At 38.8% G+C, this 21,923-nt stretch overlaps 1 protein-coding gene across 1 annotated transcript in view; it reads left to right on the top strand.

The window, feature by feature from the left end:
• Positions 1–21,923, top strand: part of Opcml (opioid binding protein/cell adhesion molecule like) — a 1,105,437-nt gene that overhangs the window by 492,805 nt on the left and 590,709 nt on the right. The window lies entirely within an intron of this gene.

Here is a 21,923-nt window from a genome sequence, read left to right as displayed (position 1 = left end):
TATGCACTTGTCAGAATGAATGGCATAATAGGATTTGGAAGGATAATTATCTCAGGAAGTTTCATGAGAGCAGATGAGGCAAGAGCTCGCTTTTTGTAACCACCTTCAGTATGGAAATGCATTCTTTCCAAATAATTCTTCTTCGGCCTGTCACAGTACCTGGCCTTCCTCCATCAGTAACTGACTGTCTTAATTTCTTTAAAGATACTTGACGTGTCTTTTAAATATTTTTGAGAAAAAAGATTCTCCAAAAGTACCACATTGAGTGGTGCCTACATTTGGAGAAAGGTAAAAGAAAGAAAGAAGAGAGAGAGAGAGAGAGAGGAGAGAGAGGAGAGAGAGAGAGAGAGAGAGAGAGAGAGAGAGAGAGAGAGAGAAAGAAAGAAAGAAAGAAAGAAAGAAAGAAAGAAAGAAAGAAAGAAAGAAAGAAAGAAAAGGGAAATTATGATTGAGAAAAGATGTGAGAGACTTTGCATTTTAAACATGGTCTTCAAACTTCACTTTTATGCCTGAAGGAGGGGCTAAATCCCCATGTATCTAGAAAGCAGCTTCTTTTTTATTTTTAATGTATTTTAAATAAATTTATTCACTACGTGCAGAATTTATAAAAGCTTATTGACACTTTGTGGAATTCTGACTTGGACTTTGTCAGTCTTCATCAGCTTTTCCTTATACAGAAATGTTTTTTATTGCATATACACCATAGCACACTCACACACATCACATATACCACATACACAAATACCATATACACACACATACATGCCATGTACACACCACACACACATTACGCATACTAACATACCTGCCACAAACACATAAACTCTACTGCACAGACCATACACACACCAAACTCCACACACCATTGCACACACACCCCTACATCCTCAAAATCTGCAGATCCTGATTTCTCCTGTCATTTCTTTCTTTGTGCCACTGAGCAAGTCATTGAACTTTCTGAGCCTCAGTTTCCTCCTTGAGGAATTAGGCTAATCAGAATCATGAAGACTACAATGCTTTCTAGCCAAACAGAGATCCATGGAGGTCAGAAGCATCATTCCTTGGCTGCACCAGACAAGTGGGACCAGCCAAAGGGACCACTGCCCACTGCCTCTTGGCCCTCATGTTGCCATCATCAGAAGGTTAAAGGATGAATCGACTGCAGAGCCCCAGGAAACAGACCACAGAGGTGTATGGGGATGGCCACACCTCAATCACACTAGCAACTGCTGTGCTGCAGGGAAAGCACATTTGTACAGTGAAGATGGCAGTATATAGCCTAGGAATTAGAACAACTCTCCAGTTCTTCATTTTGGCTTTGTCCAGTAAGTTTATGGTATATTCCTTCCTTGAACCTGAAGGAAGCCTATGATATATAAAAGTTAAACTTTTCTCAGCACTATCTTAGCACTTAACACAAATTATCTCATATCAACCCTGTGTGTTACATATAACTTTCATCCTCCTTGTTAAATACAGAGTGGGAAACTGACACCAAAACCAAACATCCTGGTTTTCTGGGAACTGAAGGATTTCCAGGAATGTGAGATGTTCAGAATTAAAACTGAAAATTCAATACAAACTGAGATAAGTGGGTAGCCAACAAACTGAGGCACAGAGAGGCTGGATAACTTTCTTAAGCTCACACAGCGAATGAGTTATGGAGCTGAGTTTTAATGTTATCTCAGTGTTTCAGTTGCAGTTCATATTCCCATTTGCCCCTGCAACCTGGTTGACCCTGACATTATAATTCCCCACCATGATCAATCTATGAAAATAAAAATGTATCAAGGTTAGTGATACACCTTATAAATTATTAGGTACATCAGCACACTCTCACATATTTGCCCAAACAACATATCAAATAGGAATGGGAAAAAAATAATGCATTAAAAATCCAATAGTACACTTTTTAAATTACAAAGCACAAACCAATGTACATAAGCACTATACACAGTCCTCATACTATACACTAGCTGGAAAGGCTAAACGGATATGCAGTATACCACTTAAGATGAATGACTGCCATATATATCCTACCATTGTCAAATCACTGGGTGACACACACCTGCAATCCCAGCACAGGCTGAGGTAGGAGGATAGCAAGTTCAAGTTTAGCCTGGGCAACTTAGTGAGACCATCAGCAACTGATCAATATACTGCATCAAAATTAAAAAAAAAAAAAGAAAGAAAGAAAGAAAAAGACTGTGGAGGTAGCTCAATGGTAAAGTGCCCTGGGTTCAATCCCCAGTGTCCCCACCAAAAAAGATAAAATGACCTCTAAAACATGTGTTACACATTGTGAGAGCTTTCAGAATTCAGGGAACTTGCAAAGCATCGAGGGGTGGGAGTAAGACAGCACAGTGCAAGTGTGGGACATTAGCTGGAAGGAGCAGCAGTTCACCAAACCAAATTTAGATGCTGGGAAAGGAGAGATTGCAAGGTGAGAAAACAAGTGAAAAGGCAGAAACAACACTCCTCTATGAAGGATGTTCAAGATGAGGTTGCAAAACAGGAAACAAGGATGAGAAAAGAAGGTGCAGAGAAGAGGGTGTTGTGCTCGCTCATTCACCAGACACCAATCTAGATGCTATATCCGAACAACTTTCAAAAATTCTTATGAATTGTTTTACCTTGAACCAAGTCCAAAACCCATAGATAATTTCGGACATTTTTATACAAGTATGTATTGGAATGTAGGGTGGATTCTACAATAAACTCCTATAACCTGGCTCAAGAACTATGAATGATGATTTTTTACCATTATAAAGGTTCTTGAAACCAGAATCAATAGATGGATGGTACTTTCTGTGAATTATTATGTATAGAAGAAAATTTTAACATATATTCCCATACTGTTCATCAACTCGCAGTGAGAGAAACAATAATACGTCAGAAATCAAACTAAAATGACAAACCAAATGCCCAAAGAAACACCCTTTTCCAAGTCTTGTTTTCAACCGATGAATTCAGTGTTCCTGAGAGATTATTAACTGAATTATCAAACAGTTAAGGCTTACATGGTTTTGATTTCTTAAATGCAGTTATCCAAACTTCAGTTGAGCCACAAGTTTTGGAAGTACTTTTACCCAGCACTGGTTTCAAATCAATAGACAACAAGCTGTATAATCAAGAACATACCAACAGCTATAATCACTCATGGAAATGTCAACATTAGAAACTGACAGTCCCAATACGTGGATGTGCAATTCACAAGTGAAAAGAGTCTGCATATATTTGCACAAATAAAAATGATTTGTGTTTCTGTGAACCATAGAGTGAGTCATTCCATATTTATATATTTATATTTACTAGTGGATTGTATGTTGCAGTCTAATATTCTAATTCTCCCAAATCAATCCCATTTTCCTCTCTGTGGAAGAAAATAAGCTAAAAGATTATTTATGCAGGTTCTGCATAGATACCTCAGCACATCAGCCCAGAGGGTTTCTCAAGTATAACTTGAGGACACTGTGCCTTAGAATCATCATGGCTGTGTTAAAATGTAGATTCAAAGGCCTACACTGCACATAAGTTTAGTTATTCAAGTAGTATATAAAAATATGTTCTTGGTAGGGAAACCATAGCTTAACTAATCACTGGCATTAGGTTGTTGACCAAAGGTCTTCACCATGATCAGTATTACCAGGGATAGTATGAGATTTGTTTGACATGTTTTGCAAGGTACAATTAAATTTTCACATAGCAAAACGTCCCTATGTAGTTATTTATTGTGCATGAATTATATGCAAAGGAATTATAATAGCAGGCAAAGAACATTTTTGTGCACACATTTGTGGTGTTAGGGATTGAACCTGGGACTTTGCACATGGCAGGTAGCTATTTTATCGCTGAGTTTTACACCCCTAACCTCACAAACCTCACAAAGAGCATTTCTTAAACTGTACATCTTATTAACTGTGAAACCCAACCCTCTCTGCCATGTGAGTGGCTGCCCCTCTTTTTGTGTGCTCTTAACCTTTAATTTCTCCATGTTTACACCTCTCCAGATACATCCAGCCTAACGAGATAAATTCAATGGCTATGTGTGTTGCTTCACCTATTAACAGCACACGTCTCTCCCAAAGCAAACTCTCAATACACTTGCTCTAAAAGCTCTGCTTTCCATTTTCTTTCCCCGTGCCTGGCTCCTCTGATGAATTTTTCCATCTTTTTCTTAAAAACAGTGTTGTTGATTGTCCCAGGCCAATACAAACTGAGCATCCCAAATCCAAAAACTGAAATGCTCCCAAATTTGAAACTGTGTGTGTGGGGGAGGGCGGGGGGGGGCTGCTGGGGATCATGCATGGTAGACATGCTCTACCACTGCTATACCCTCAGACCCTTGAAACTCTGAATTTCAGCATATCACAAATGGAGCATTCTATACCTAACCTCATGTGACTGATCACAGTAAAAACTCAGACTCTAGGGCTGGGGATGTACTCATTAGGAAAGAGCATGTCTAGCATGCACAACATCCTGGGTTCAATCCCCAATCACTTAAAAACATGCTTACTAAAAACATTGTATAAAATTACATTCTGCCACTTTTTATAAAGTTCATATGAAATATAAATGAATATCCTGTTCAGTCTTGGCTCCTATCTCCAAGATATCTTATTATGTGTATATATATATATATATATATATATATATGTATATATATACATACAAACATTCCAAAATCCAAAAAACATCCAAAATCCAAAGCTCTTTTGGTCGTAAGCATATCAGGTGATGGATACTCAACCTGTACATACATGTTTCTGTAACATGTAAATTGATATTTAACATAGTTTTCTCATGGGTCATAACGATCTTAAGGGACAGCTCTGTCGGTTGCTTCTTTAGTAAGATCTAACAAAATACAACTCAACATTCTGCACAACAATTAGCTCTGGGCCTCTGTGCCAAGTAGGGGCTTGATCAATCTGCTAAATGACTCAGTGACTGTTATTCTTCCCTCTTCTTATGATGCATGGAATAGAAATGCTTCCTGCCACCCGCAGAATGAAACTCGATCTCCTCGCGTGTTAATTTTATAAGAGCAGGAGAACTGAACTAATGTGAGGCCATCCTATCCGTTAGCCTCATAGCTCACATTGAGTAAACTCATGCAGGCTTTTCTTTCCCTTTTTTTTTTTTTTTTTTCATCCCCATAGCCTATTTTTCAAAACCCTCTCTCAAATACATTTAATAATCAGTTGGTAGATTAGCATACAAAACTAGTCTTAACTAAATTTGAATTCAATCTTTATTTGAGGCAGTGATAGCTAATATTGACTGTTGCATAGAATTATGAGGAACCCCTGAGTAGTTGGCTCCAGCGGAGCTGAGATCTATTTTTTAAAACCAGTTATTGATTTCTGCAAATAGGCTTTCCTTGAGGCTCCTGCAGATCATGGGCTTTAGGTGAAGAGTGGTAAGGTGATGGATAGTAAGGGCCAGTACATTTTCCCTTTGTTCATCTACATTCTTATTAATAATAATATCTTTCATTTATAACTCCTTTCATCCCCGAGCTCGGTGAAGTGCTTTGCAGATGTAATGATGTTGTATGGAGAAATCCATCACCTACCCCGCAGGTGAAATGCAGGAGTTATCTAGCCACACTGCCAGGCTGCACCACAGCTTGGGATACCAGGAGGAAACCCTTGACCAGCCAAATCTATTTTAAGGAGACAATTATAGCTGCCTAGATTAGAGTGAGGGTATGTTTTCTCACCTAATACCCGCCAGTGTGTGAAGGGTTCTGTCCCTGCTAATGATGCTGAATCTCACACTGCACCAGCTCAGGGTTGCAGTGGAACTGTTCAGCTGGAAGAGCTTACCCCTCTGACACAGACAGCACTTAAGTGCCCCATGCCATGCATCCATAGCATGTTCAGCAGTACCATCATTTCCTATATTGCTATGATGATCCAATGTTTCTAAGCATTTTCTCTCTAAAGCACTGTTTCCAGTCTATGTTAATTAAAAAAAGAAAGAAAGAAAGAAAGAAAGAAAGAAAGAAAGAAAGAAAGAAAGAAAGAAAGAAAGAAAGATACAAATGGAGCAGAATGGCTGTACCACTTAATGGATAGACCTTAAAGGGAAGCAGTACTTTAAGTTGGATCACATTGCTACTTATCCATTGTATAAATTCAGGCAAATGACTTATGATTATTATTCCACAAATAAAATCAAAGTCCTGTCCAAATATTAGAAACCATCTTTGTATCCTCTCTGATGACTGTTTACCTAGCTATTTCCTCTAACTTGGTTTACTAGCACAATGGTAGATATTAAAAATACATTGCTTGGTTAAAAAGCAAAATAAGAAAACAGAGGAAGGATGTGAGTAGGAAAGAATGATGAGTTCATCTATTAAGTTTTCCTTCACTGAAGTTTGCCATCAAGATTTATAGATTATTTCTTTCAAGTGTTTACTGCATGGGGTCATTTTTCTCGTCATTTTGACATCTTCTGAAATTCTACCATCTCCAGGAAAACATGCCATCTCTATCAGCAAAGAAGTGCTGGCTCCTTTCAACCCATCAGAAAACCACATGATGAGTCAGTCTTTCAGGGTCTCCTGCTAATTAACACTCCAGATTCTTCCCACCTTACACAACAAACCAACTTAATCCTGTGCAGGATATTAGGACCTTTCTCTCACTCAGGACTTCCTTTAATGGCCTTATTTCTGCAATTTGACCTTTACATATACATTCAGATCAGTGCCTGTGCTTAGAAAGCAGATTCTGAAAGAGTAGGCATTCGATCTGCTTTGCTCTGTAGTACAAGACCTAGCACACTGCCATGTCATGGGCAAGTGGATGCTGAAGTGTCCCCTGGTGCCTGTGACTCAGGGTGTGCTATTTTGCTGTGCTCACTTGGTGCAGATTATTTTCAACCAACTCAGTATTGGCTTTGTGAGCAAGACATGGACTTAATTACCTTTCCTAATGGTGGATAAGGATCAATGGATGGGTGAGCGGGAATGCTGAGTGGCACCAGCTGCCATTTCCCATTTCCTTGCTGTCTTGAGTCTTGTCCATGAGAAGCTATATTAGAAATGACATCCACTTATCGTCATTTTTTCTCCAGTGATGTGTGGCTCATGCCGTTAAGTGAGCAAGTGTCTCCCTTCTGATTGTGGCGAGGGAGGAAGCTGTGCATTCCCTGCTCACCTGATTATCCTCTCTCAGTTGATACAGCAAACCTAATTGCTGTTGAGAATATTCTACCTATAAATGCTGCCCACATGAGACAATTAAGTCCTCATTTTGTGAACTGAGTTGTATTGAAGGAATAAAGTGAGAAGTAAATGCATTCTACAATAAACATAGAAACGAATGCCAATGAATGATCAAGGATGCAATTGGATCTCAGGTTAAATGTCGTGGTTGTCATATGCATCAGTTGGAACAATCTTTATGAAAGTCCATGTATGCCAAGTAGGGGGCAGCGTAGAAAAAAGAATAAAATCTGTGCCTCACTCAGGTCACTAATGCAATATTTTCTAAAGCTAAAGAAAAAAATATTCTTAGTGGGATCTGTCATAATTGGAACACATGGACCCAAATCTGAAAAGGAAAGCATTGTCTCTTTGAACGTTTTTTGACCCTGAAATTTTCTTTGGGGTCTCATTTCCAAAGCTCAGAAAAATTACTTGATTATGTACCCAGATAGCAGCCAAGATCTTCCGAAGCTGGCTTATTTATATCTATCTTGAACTCCCACCCCCTGCCTTTGCTCACTACTTCTATAAACTTGAGTTCCCTGAAAATGAGGAAAAAGAATCCCAGCTGTCTTCTCTGTAGTGCAGACAGCTCAGGACAGATGTAGCCACCAACTAAAGCATTCCCAGGGCCACTGAAGCCCCAGCTCTCTGAGCACCCAGGCCACTTTCTCATGAATCTTCCTTGGGGTGATCCTTTTGACATACAGACTGGAGAATAGAAAATGAGTTAGGTCAGAGGGCCTTAAGTGGGCTGTATCAGACAGGCATGCAGAGTGTGAAGGAAGGGATGGGAAGTGGATGAAGAAGAAAGCACAGTGAAGCTGAGACTCAAAATGGAGGTGGGTTCCCAGTTCATTTCAATCTAGGGAGGTCATACCTCAGGCCTGACTCATTGAGATGTGTAGGCCGTTTTTGCAACTGTCTTTCTATGTATATTTATGTAGAACACCCAGCATCCCTGCAAGGAGCTAGGGCTTGTTATTTTGACGGATTACAGGCGAGTGACTGCTTTGTAATGGCAGCAGCCACTCATTAGCTCTGGCGGGCCAGACAGAAACCATCAGCTCATTCCGACTGCATCCTCCCCTGGAGGTGAATATTCAACAGGAATTGATCTCCTTAATGAGAACACAGCCCATGCTGCTTCGATTAGCAGCAGTGGAATTTTAAATAGTTAATTATGACAAAGGGTCAGATGAGCACACATGTGCACATGAGCTGACATATGGGTGGTTGAGAGGATCCTCGTCTAGTGTGTGAGCCTGGGCTTTGCAGTATGTCCAGGGAAGGCAATTCCAAAGAACATCACTCAGCCACCACTGGTTGCATAGGAATGGCCCCATTTCAGAAAATCCCCAAAAGGAAGACCTCGAGGATGGGCCCTTTGCTCTGTGCCCATAGGGCTATCCAGGGATGCAGTCCTGACACAGTGACAGTCGGCTGGTAGAATACCACAAGGCAACAAAGATGAATACTGTGATCTAGGAGGACAGATCTGTCAATTCAAAATAGAATAGCTCCTTTAAAAAAAAAACACACACACACACACACACAACTTGGCTGAAAGACCTCCTTCCCAAAACCCAATGAACATAATTAAGAATAGGCTGAAATGGGTAAGAAGACATGATAATTGATTGTGGCCTTTCTGTCTGGCAGCTGCACTTAATTAACCTTTAGATTCAAATATCAAGTGGAGTGTGCAAGGAGAGCCATGGAGAAGGAGATGCCTGACCCCACTTATCTCTGCTCACTGGAGGGACTGGTTCGGAGGTCACCTCGGGGCGGGGCTAAATCTCAACTTCCCATCCCATCACATTGCCATTCCTACCTAAACTGCATTCAGAAGTCTATAGTTTCTTCTCAGTTTCACAAGGGCATGAAGTTGGCTAGCATGTGGTGGTTCTGTTGCATTCTGGTCTGCAACTTTGTGTTAGAATGCCTGCAAATGGGAATCCAGTTGAGTTCTTCTCAGCCTAGCTTTCCAAAAGGCAAAGCAAGCCCCGGAGACAAATGGCCAGATGCCATGTGTCCAGGAAACTTTTGCAAGACAGTGGCACTCTGGTCTCCTTTGTCTCACCAGCTTGAGAAATAATAATCCCTCTCTGTAACATCATCTTTGAGAACAAAGCCCAGCGATGGTGAGAACTATAGGTGGACACAGGGGATTTAGGACTCTGCTGAAACTCACTCCACAAACTGAAAACCAGGGGCAGCCAGTTTCCTGGAGTTATCCTGGTGGCTCATGAGAACTAGACACAGAGTTTGGGTCTGTCACTCCTTAATAAAGGCCTGACCCTGATGAGGCAACATCAGTGCAGCTGTCTTTGAGGCATGCTGCCAGGAACCACGCAACATTTGCCTGAGTGACAGAGGGCCATCTAAATGCAACGTGGCCCTACACACTTCTGTCCTCTGTCATCAGGGAGAGATTGTTTACCAGCACAAGCCCAGTTGGAGCTCTTTATACTGCCTGGCTTCTCAAGGGCTGTTCTGAAAAGGCAGCAGCACAATGACTGACCTCTCAATACAACTCCTTTTCTCTTTTCTTCCTGTTGCACTGGTCATCTGGCTTCAAAGGAGGTTAGACATTCCTGAAAGGCCAAAGGGCATGTCTGAATTGAGATGCGCATTTTGAAGGTGGATGGGAGTATTTCTGGTTATGCTTTTCCTACTCCAATATTTCAAAAGACAAGAAAATAGGCAAAGGAAAGCGGGAAGGAAGAAAGAAAGGGTAAAAACAGAAACACTCACACACAACACACATATTGGATATGTGTATATTCAGCAGATTAGGTTTACAAAATGATATTTTCAGTTGATGATGGTTTTATTAGGGTATTAAACTCATCATATGTTGAGGAGCATATATACACATGTATATATAAATCTGCTTATGTACATTTGTGTACAAATGTATACATATCTGTGTACATATACATGCATAAATCTGTGTACACTTATTTATACACATACACATACTCGCAGGTGGTCTTTTATTTACAATTGTTTGATTTAACAATTGTTTGACTGCAACAGTGTGAAAGTGATATGTATTTAATAGAAACTGTAGTTTGCAATTTGAATGTTGGTCTTGCTGCTGGGCCGTGACTGTGAGCCACAGCTCCTAGTCAGCCATGTCATCATGAGAGGAAACAACCTGTACACTACAGTGTACAGTGTTGCCAGCATTTTGTGGATACAAGTATTCAATATATAATTTGAAATAGTCAACACTTCATTATAAAACAGCTTTTTGTTAGACTATTTGCCCAATTGTATTAGTTGGCTTTTCATTACTTGACTAAAATACCTGTCAATAACAACTTAAAGAAGGAAAAGTTTATTTTGGCTTATGGTTTCAGAGTTTCAGTTCATGGTCAGCAGATTCCATTGCTCTGGGCCCAAGCTGAAATAAAACATCATGAACAACATGGTGGGTGGTGGAAGGGTGTGGTTGCAGTAATCTGCTCAGTTCATGCATCCAAGAAGGAGAGAGAGACAGACAGGAAGGGGTCAAGGACAAGACACAGTTCCCAAGGGTAAACCCCCAGTGACCTACTTCCTCCAGTCATGCCTACAAGAAAGTATCCTCAGAAGAAGATGTTCAGAAGGCAAGAGATGTACAAACGATGACACAAACACCAGCTCTTTCTTTCCATCAATTGTGTAGCTTCTGCCAAAATGGAGATAGATACTCACAGGGACTCCTATTCAGTTATTGCTTGATCATTCCAAAAGCGTGTATGTTGTGATTCCTCCCATCGCTATCTAGCAATGAGACTTGAGATGGTGGTAGAGTTCGTTATGCTAGAATTCAGGTATAAAGAAAAGTTGGGCATCAGTTGCCCGATTCAACATTAATAGGTATCATAAGAAAGCACTGAAGATGAATTCTGTGTGTGTGTGTACAAATATGTAGCAACAAATCCCATCATTATGTGCAACTAAAAATGCATCAATAAAAAATGTAGGAAAAAAAGAAGAAAGCATTAAAGAAGAAAATGCCATATAAAAAGATAAAAGAAAGGGCTCAGGTAGAGGTTTGCAAATATTAAATTACCTAAGAATCATAAGTTTGGTATTTGGGATGTACTAAATGTTTTTATATGCCCCACAACAGGTTGAAATTTCAGGTCCAATTTGATAGTATTTGGAGGTGTGGTCTTTAGGAGGTGATTGGAGCATGATGGTAGATCCCTAATTAAAGGATTACTATCTTATATAAGAAAATGGAAGAAGTGCACTTCTGTCATTACAGCAACTCCAGAGGCTAAGGCAAGATTGAAAGTTCAAAGCCAGACTCAGCAACTTAGTGTGGCTCTGTCTCAAAATAAAAATAAAAAGTGGTTGGGGATGTAGCTCATGTTAAGTGCCCCTGGGTTCTATCCCCAATACTACCCCCGACACACTCACACACAGAGGAAGAGAACTAGCTAGCTACTTTTTTCTTCCTGCCATGTGAGGACACAGCAAGAGAAAGGCTCTGTGTAAACAAGGAAAGAGGTCTTGGCAAGAATTCAATTCTACTGGCATCGTGGACTTCTAAACTCTAGAGCTACAGGAAGTAAACGTTTAGTATTTAAAACACATATTTATGGTATTTTGCAATAGCTGCCTGAGCTTATTAAGTCAGAGATTGTTTAAATGCATATGAGAAGACGTTATAATTCATTCATTTTGAGATCGGGTCCAGATCTCTGCGTTTTTACAAAAACATCTGGGGAATTCTCATGGAACTGGTTCCCAGGTCTCACTTGAACAATTCCAGTTCAGTTTAACAATGCATCCTCACTTTTTGTCTTTTCTGAGGACATATCTACAATATCTCTTTGGACCAAAACCACAGGTCTAGTTATAAAGGAACAGAGTGGACTCTGTTTGCAGGATATTATGGCTGTATTTGTATGAGAGAATTCTTGTGTGCAGGTGTGGGAAAAGCAGAAAGTTCTGATATCAGCTCTAGAAACTTCTTTTTTCTCTCTTTTTCTCTTTATTCCCTGTGGGAAAGTTTCAAAAATGTCTTCTTCAAGATGTTTCATTCTGATTTAAGGTACCTATAAATATAATGACATATCCCTCTATGATTATGTTAATGTTCTCTGGCACAGTTAACCTTAGAATAGGAAAAGAATCCGGGATGATCCAAGTGGGCCCAGTGTCATCAAATAAACCCTTAAAAGCAGAAAACTTTCTTCAGCTGATGACAAAAGGCGACATCAGAAAGAGCTGAAGCACCAGAAGGAATTGATAGGCCTTTGCTGGCTTTGAAGATGAAGGGGGCCACATCCCAAGGAATGCTGATGATTTCTGGGAGCTGGTGCAGCCCAATGCTGACAGCCAGCAAAGAACTGGAGACTTCATTACTATAAGTCTGGAATTCAGTCAACAACCTTAACAAGCTTGAAAGCAGATCTTCCCTTGAGCTTCCAGAAAAGAGCCCAGACTGGCAAACACTTTGATTTTAACCTCATGAGACCCTAACAGAGAACTTAGCAAAGTCTAGTGGACATCTGATTTGCAGAACTGTGAGGTAATAACCTGCTCTAAGTCACTACATATTTGGTTCTTCGTTACATGAAAAAAAAAAAAAAAAAAAAAAAAACAAAACTACTACACCATGAACATCTAATACTACACTATGAAACATTTTGAAGAAGCTATTTTTGAAACTGCCTGCCATGTTCAGTATATACACTTCATAGTAGAAACTATATGAAGAACATAGTCCTGTCTCTTTAAATCTCACAATGATAAACAGCCAGATAAAATATGATGTAGAAAGTATTTATTAAAGAAATGAGCACCAACAACTGTGGAACTGGAAAGGTATCATTCTTGCCTCATTTGCTGATGTTAGAGGGACCTCAGAGTGCGACATGGACGGGGTCATGGAGAAGGCACAGGAATGTGTTAGGAAGCTGGAGGGTGTAGGCAGAGGAAATAGAAGCAAGGGCAGGGTGGTCAGAGGGTGCTTGTCATGAATAGGGAAGGGAAGTCACCAGTGACTTAATACATAGACATAAATGAGTTTGGAAAGGTAGGTAGCAGTCAGGAGGTGGAAGAATTTTTCAAATCATACAGAAGAGATTGAACAATATTTTTCATTTAAGTAAACAGACAAGTGACTGGTCAGATTTGTGTTTCCACCTGGAACTCAGACAAGGCACACAGAATGACCCTCCTGCCATGGCTACAATCTCCAAGCATCTAGTGCTCTTCTCCTATAAAGAAAGTGTCCTCAAAGAAAGATGTTTGGGAGGCAAGGACTATACATTCTATGCATAGAAAACCAGCTTTTTCAGTGCATTGGTAAAGTAATTTCTCGTCATTCTTTGGTGATTGTTAGGTGCAATGGCATTTCTTCCCTTCCTTTCTCCTCCTTTCTTCTCTCCTAATGTAGTGCATACCTTTTAACACTGCACGAAACACAGAAACCAGAGTTTCAGCAACTTACATCTACCTACAGATGTTCTCCCTATCCTCTTGTCTTCTTCAGATTGATTGATAGATTGCTTTATCAGTGTATCAAGATATCTATTTTCCAAACTACCTATGTATGTGGTTTTGTTATACTATGTTCATTTTAACTGTACATTGTTCTTTTTTTTTTTTAAGAAGAGAATATCATGCTGTTTGTAATCTTTTGTGTCTGTAATTGCATTGTTAGTTTCATCCTGAGTGTTGCCTGAAGCTCTACGTCGTTTGCAATGATTGCTGTGTATTATTCCACTGAGTACATACACTGTAATATATTTGTGCATTCTTCAATTCTTCTGTCTGTGAAAACACAGGAATATTAGTCAAGAGTTCTTTTAATAGAAAATGCTGTTCCAGTTCTAGGGCAGTAGATGTGGGTTGCACAAGAGACTAACCTAGAAGTTTATGATTAATAAACTAGCCATGATCAATATTCAAATGTCTGACTTAGGAACTATTTTTGTTCAATTCCAATTAGAATCATCTATTTCTTCCTCTCTCTTCTACTGGATCTCATGTTGTGTTCACACAAATGGCATCTTCATCCAGCAGTGGTCTAGAAGAACAAAGTAGAGCATGCAACTCAAAGTATCAATACTTTCTGCTCATCACAGAAGCAGAGTGGTGGACTTTTTCCTTCATGGAAATACAGCTCTGGGTCACGGTCTTCTGAATTGTGCTAGTCAATAAAGAATGATACTTGAGTGAGCTATGAAGCCTCTGGAGCTGCCCAGACTTCTGTTGTATGGAAAAGAAGACTGTGAAGGAATAATCCTCTTGAGATGTAGAGGAATGTCTTGCAGCTTTAGGAGAGAATAATGTTTTCCCACCTCAAAAGTTTCTTCATTGAAATAGACCTCCATTAACAAAAGACAGATTAAGAAGAAAAAAAAGGAGAAATTTACTTGTTTGTATATCTCATATATGCCTGGGAGACACCCAGTGAATGAATAGTTCTTCAAGAGGAGCCTTGGAATTCCAGTTTATACAGCACTTTCGACAGAGAACAGTTTACTCTTCGAAAAGTGACAAGACAAAGGAAAAGGATTTGAGTCTCTAAAGGCATCAACTTGAGGAAAGGCAAATAAAAGGCAGACAAAGACTAGTTAGTAAAGCTGGGATATCATCTTGAATCTAAGAAGTAAAGGGTCTAAAATTGTCTTTTGTTGTTAACCTTCATACCCCTGGTCGATTGGGGGGTGAGTCAGCTTTTATCTTGGTAAATCTATGTCCAACTGTCTGGCAACAACAATGACAACAACAACAACAAAAGGAGGGTGAAAACTTGGCTGTATCTGTGTCTTCTTCATTGTCTTCGGCTCAACAAACCTTGATATTTTGAGTTGGCATATTCTGGTCTCCCATACATGATGATTGGAATTGATTATAGCACTGAGTTTTTGTGACACTTGCCTTAGACCAATTCGCTACCGGGTATAGGTATTAAATACCACCTTGAGGATTTAGTAGGCTACAAGGCTCCACTTCACTAAGTAATCCTGAGCAACACTGACCCTCCACTCAAGAGTCTGGAGTTCTGAGAATGTAGAACAAGGGGTATATTTGACCATGATCCTTTTAAAATATGTTACAAAGCAGTGTGGAAGAAGAGAGATTTTTTAATTTTTCATTTTTATTAGAAATTACTCTTACATTTAATTTCTCTGTCAAGTGGGCCATTATGCTTACAATGAGTAATTATCTTTATCATCCTTAAATACTTCATCTTCAAAGAAAATGTTTAAATAAACCTTTGTTAGAACACTTAAATATGATATGCCATACCGAGTTTCATTTTAATGAAATTTGGCCTTATTTGGGGGTCCAGCATAAATTGGATGTGTACAATGCTTAAACTAATTCATTGTATTATTTGAAACATTTCATTTTTGAGATATTTTAGGTTAACGAAAAAGATTTAGGTCATGAAAAAAAGGAAAAGTTCTTGTATTTTTATTAAATCTAGGAGAGGTTTTATCTGAAAAAAAAAAATTAACTACACTTTCCTCTATAAAGCAGCATCCACATAGCAAAGGAAAGCTAAGTGGGTATCTCCAAGGAAAAATGGTCTACTATCAGTTCTGCCACTAAATAGTAGCCAAGTGACCAAAAGTTCATTTCCTTACCTCCTGTGCCTCATCACTTGTGTGGAGAATGATGGTGGTGAGGGGGTAGATTAAATAACACTGGTGTTAATTCCTTTAGAAGATCCTAGTCTCATTCAGATGCAGATAAACATCCAAAGTCATTAGGAAGCTGAGCCTTTCTGGTCCTGGTTGGAATGCTAACACTTCCCAGGATGCCATGGGGAAGTCCAAGTGCAAACCTGTTTTTATCAGCACTGGAGGATCTCTCTATTTACTCTTGTTTTAAATCTAATTAAACTATGAGTTGAATTTCTTTATTAAATCAAAGAAAACTCTTTGAGGAATGTTTATATCGAGTTGGTTTATAGTTGATATAAATTAACAAGGTGATTCACATTTCCCCTCTGCTTTCCAAGTGTTTTCAATCCAAATCTGCTAGGGTTCTGTAATTGATTATGTTCCAAAGGTCAAGCAGGAGGTTGAGTTTGATGCTGAGGATCTTAGATAATCACAAAGGATCATTTGTGTTGGCATTTTGATCTTTGTTTTAGAGGACTGTCTTGTGTGTGTGGCATGTTTAAGGTTATCCCTAATTTATGTCCTCTAGATGCCAGTAAAATGTCACCCCCTAATACACACACACAAACACACACACACCACAGCTGTGGTAAACAAAATTTCTCTAGACACTGTCTAAGGTTCTCTGTGGGACAAAATTGCTCCCAGTGGAGAACATTTATCTAGAGAAGAAACTGGCAAACTGTAGTTCATGATCCAAATCTAGACACCTCTTTTGTAAATAATTCTATATTGGAATATAGCTACACTTTTTTTGGGGGGAGGTGCAGTACTGGGGATTGAACCCAAGGGTACTTGACCTCTAAGCTACATTCTCAGTGTTTTCTATTTTTTGAGACAGGATCTCACTAAATTGCCCAGACTTGTTTCTAACTTGCAATCCTCCTGCCTCAGCCTCCACAGTTGCTGGGATTACACACAAACATGGGTCACTGCTCTCAGATGGCGGGGGCATTGCCCAATCATTTCACCTCTAAACTTTCTTGCATTGTCTTAAACATGAGCTTTTGGGGGATACCTTGTATCTAAACCATAACATTAAACTTTTCCTTCAATTTTAGATAAGTTTAATTTTTATGAAAATTTTTTTCATTGTCATGCTGTCTGGAGTTTTATAGCATGTGTCCTTTGGGTAGAATTGCAGAATCTCAGGAACCCAAAAGGTCATGGACTACAATTTTTAATGCCATACATGAATCTGCACCAGGGAGTCCCATCTTGTTATTATCCAAGTCCACAGACTCAATACCTGTAGTAATTAATCAAAGTGGAACTTACTTCTCTATGGTCGACACTGTTGAATAACTAGGACTAAAAATTTCTGCTATCAAGTTAAAATCAATTTCTGTATGCCTGCTGCCATTAACATCATTGTACCACTTAAAATCTACAGGAAGAGCCTGATCTCACTTGCTAGATGCAAATCATTCAGCACTTATTAAGTTAACAATAGGATCTCTCTTTAATGTTCTTGTCTCTATATTATTTACCCTGCCAGATTCTTATTTCCTTAAACCACATGACTTCAAAAATTCTTGCCATGCTTGATGGTTTTGCTCTGAACACAATTTACCTACATCTGTTATCAGATCAGTGGGTCCTTTAGCTCATGCAGGATAGAAAGCAAACACAGTTAACAAACAGAGTAGAAAGATTCTTTTGTGCATTGATAAATTTAGCAAGGTGGCTATTCCAAAGGCAGAGTGGCAAGAAAAGGTGACTAATCCATAGGCAGTGTGGTAAGGAAAGATGGATATCTGTTATGGTTTGGATGTGAAGTGTCCCCTAAAAGCTCACATCAGGTTCAGAGGAGAAATTATTGGGTTGCAAGAGTCTTAATTCAATCAGTGAATTAATCCCAGATGGGATTATTTGAAGTGGTAGGATATGACTGGAGGAGGGGTGAATTGGGGCGTGGCTATGGGTTATATATATATATATATATATATATATATATATTTATATATATATATTTTATATATATATTTTATATATATATATATATTTTTTTTTTTTTTTTTTTCTTTTTTGTGGTACTGGGGATCAAACCCAGGGCCTCGTGCTTGCAAGGCAAGCACTCTACCAACTGAGCTATCTCCCCAGCCTGGGTTATATATTTTTTATCTGGAAAGTGAAGTCTCTCTCAGTTTCCTGATCACCGTGATGTGAGCTGCTTCCTTCTGCCACCTTCTCTTGCCATGATATTTAGGCTCACCTCGAACCCTGAGAAATGGAGCCAGCCTTCTATGCACTAAAACCTCTGAAACCGTGAGCCCTCAAATAAACCTTTCCTCCTCTATAATTGTGCTGATCAGATCATTGAGTCACAGCAGCGAAAAAGCTGACTAAAATACCATAGCCAGAATAGGAAACCAGTCAAGGAGTGAACAGTATCTGTAAATTCTTGGGCTATAAATTAACTTATTTATAAACAATGGGGCAATCTCTCGTTGTGTCTGTGTGAATTAGCACATATTTAAAATTTTGGCACATGGTTCAAAATGTGCCTAAAGTTGTGTTAGTTCTCACTGTTGGGTGTATCCTTTAACATGAAAATACATTTATTTGGGGTTCTGTTATTTTTGTCAAGGAGTTGTGGTCAGATCTGCTTCCATTGGTTTGGTGCTTTCTTGTTTGTTTTGAGCAATGCACGTAGGGCATGTTAAATATAAAACATGCAGCACTTTTCTTCTGTCTCCAACTTAAAGCTTAACCCTATATTCTAGTTCCTTTACTCATCTTAAGCATAGAGTACGTATTGCCTTTCTGTTAACTGTTTACCAGTTTTTAAAACTCTACTCCTATCTCACATCCTTCTAAAAAATTTGCAGATGTTTTGCTACCTATCATATTTTCTAAGGTTGCATTAACTTTTTTTTTTTTCCAGTGGGTTCATCATGTGAACTAAACTAAACACTCAACTAAATTCCCTGTGGAGGATTGCAAATGCTGCAGCTCAGCTTCTTTCCCATTGTCTGTTTTATAGTTGCTTCAGGTTCTGAAGGCATGGCTTTCTATTTCTTTCTTTTGAATGTCAACTTGGCAAACCCAGTTCATAATTCTAACCTCATGAGATATTTTTGCATCCTATTTTTTGTTTTCCAATTTATTTATTATTCTACCTGGCTTCATGTCATCCATAAATTTTTGGTAAGTATGCTTTTTGGGTCTTTATTTAAGACTTTGATAAATATGTTAAAAAGAATAAGGCTAGAGATAGATTCTTAATGCTATCCCAAAGGCCACCTTTCAGACAGTCACTAATTCATTAATCAGAAACTTTTGGTCACAGTTATTAAATTAATTACAGATTCACTCCATAAAACCATGATCCAGTCCATATTTCTTTATCGTGTTACAAGGATACTTTAATGCCTCTTTAAATAGTTGAAGAATCTTCCACTTCTTAATAAGTGTGTTCCCTTGCAAGCTGCCTTTTCTTGCATTTAGAATGTGTTCATTCATTTGTTATCTATTAACTCAAAAATTCTATTTATTCATCAAATAGTGCATATTCTGTGTGACAGACATTCCACCTAGATACTAGAACTATAAAACTCTCATGCTCCAGTAGTCCTTTTATTGATTGATGCCATGAGAGGGACAAAGAGCTGTGAAGGAAGATTGTTGTGATGTGCTTCCTGAAAAGACTAAGGGACCCACCAACTCCTCAGGTGGGGAGGACCTGGGTTAAGCATGAAGGTAAATGTAAAGCTGTTCCTTGAAGTGAGAAGAGGACAGGTTGACAGGAGAGGAACTTAAACATGCACAGGCATGGAAAGAGGAATTTTACTGTGTTTCAAGTCTTAATTGGAATTGCAGAATATGAAAAGGAATTAGTGGGAGATGAAACTTTAAAACTCTTCCTCAAGTAAATGAATTTCCCCATCTTTTACCAGTATGTGGTATCATGCTGTCTAATGCTGGCATATAGAACTGAACATAGTACTGAGGGTTGGAAGGAAAGCTTTCTCTTGTTTCTGGAGGTGAACTCTAATGAACTGAAAATGGACAGATTAATAGAAGAGGCATACACATTTATTAATGAGTATGGAAAAACAATCACAGTGGTGTAGTGCCCAGTAACCCAATAAAGTCCAGATGTTCATATCCCCTTCTTCGTACAGGAAAGGGAGATGAAGAAGGTGACAGTTTTGAGTGGCACAAATGATTTTACTTAAATGAGTGGACCAATGCACAGAAAATAGTGAGTGAATGATTCTCTTTGATAATTAATGGGCTTAAGAAATGAACAGTGGCCTGTGATAACATCTGTCCAAGTGTGGTTACATTCTTTAACTTCAATTACTGAAGATACGAGTTTAGATAAGAAAAACTCAGAGAAAGGACCAAAGATGCTTGTTTTATTCTTTGATGGGTCTAGTCTTCAGACATATAAGGGTCTTTAATTTACAATAATCAGCATACCAGGGTGCCATATTTGGAGGTATCATTTTCTGAACCCAATAGTACTTTATCCTATGCAACTAGTGCATAAAAGACATCTTGCTTGGTTTGAATACTATGTTGTGCAGTACATTTCCTGGGTATTTTGAATTTTAACTCTTAAACCAAGTCAAATAATATTATGTCAGTACAGTTAATTTTGGGAAATCAAGTGCCAGACTTTCTTAATGTGTTCCTGGTAATATTAACTCGATATATTTGAGCAAATGGAACATCATTTTTATTCTAGTTTCTACTGCTTCTCACACTAGCCAGGTCTTTGAAATGTGAACCACTAAATTTTGGTTTTGAGGACATTTCAGGGTGCTGAATACAGGGCCTCACTCATGCTACACATGCTCTCTACCATTAAGGTACACTCTCAGCTCCATACCACTACATTTTGATGTCTGTTTAATTGCAATCCCTGAATATTTTGGAGAGCAGGAATCCTGTCTAATGTGTAAAGTGTTCATTGTACATTTTTGCTGGCAAGAAAAATATACATAAATGATAATCAAAGTCATTGTTCTATGTTAAATAGGACAGCATCAAAAAATGTATCTAAGCCCACTGGAAACTTCCAAACATGCAGATTTTAGTTAGGTAATCAAAGCTTTTGATACAGAGGTCCAAATAGCAACCAATCTGTGTCAGTATATAATCCATATTAATGTCTTTAGTAAAGTAGAAATTTGCCTAGTCTTGTTGTGTGTCTCCTTAATCAGGTGTTTTTATGCACAGGTCATTCATATTAGCAGATAGATTAGGTTGGGTTCAGTGGTAACAGACTTAGGTGGAGAAAGCTTATTAGAGAGAGTTCTCAGGAAGAGCAGGTGTGATGAGGAAAGTGCTCAGAACTGGGACTAGGCCATGATGAATATTGTTGTAGCTGTACCAGAGGTCTCAGTGAATCCTGTGAAGATTCTGGTGCTGACATGACTTTCAAAGTGGTCCCCAAATGAGGGCAGGTTAACAGATCTTGGGGGCTCAGTTTTCCTAGCCAATATTCCCGGAAACTGGGGAAATTCATGCCCTTCATCCAGTGGTATTCTTGGCAATGTATCCATCACACCACCAAAAAGAAAAAAAAAAAAAAATCAGGAAATAAATACACTGAGCATAGTCTTGAACCTCTCCTAAAGTTGTGCTCTGATTTGATGATACTGATACCTTCACAATCATTCCATATTCCTATTGTAACTATTTGGCAGGCAGTAGTGATAGGCATAATGAATTAACTCACTCACTTTCTTGCTGTAAATTTTAAATAGTTCAACTATGGTCTGAGCTTCATTCTATAGGCAATTCATTGGCCCAGGTATTCCTTGGCCACTGGTGTCATTTGTTATCCATCTTTCTGCCCAAGATACTTGAAAATCTAAAGAGCTGTAGCAGGAGGTGAAAACGTTAAAGTCAGAGAACTTCCCATGAAAGTCACCATACCACATGATCTCGCTGGAGAGATGATTGTGTTAATGTAGCACTCCTGGTTTACTTGAAGCATATGCAGACATGCATTGACTCTTACGGAGTTTTCTGCATTTCTAGGGAGATTTAAAAATTGCAATATCCACCAAATATGGGACAATATATGCATGACA

Source organism: Sciurus carolinensis, chromosome 11 (assembly GCF_902686445.1).
Source record: "Sciurus carolinensis chromosome 11, mSciCar1.2, whole genome shotgun sequence".
Classification (NCBI taxonomy): Eukaryota; Metazoa; Chordata; class Mammalia; order Rodentia; family Sciuridae; genus Sciurus; species Sciurus carolinensis.
The sequence above is the reverse complement of the archived record's forward strand: the minus strand, read 5'-3'. Positions and strand labels throughout refer to the sequence as shown.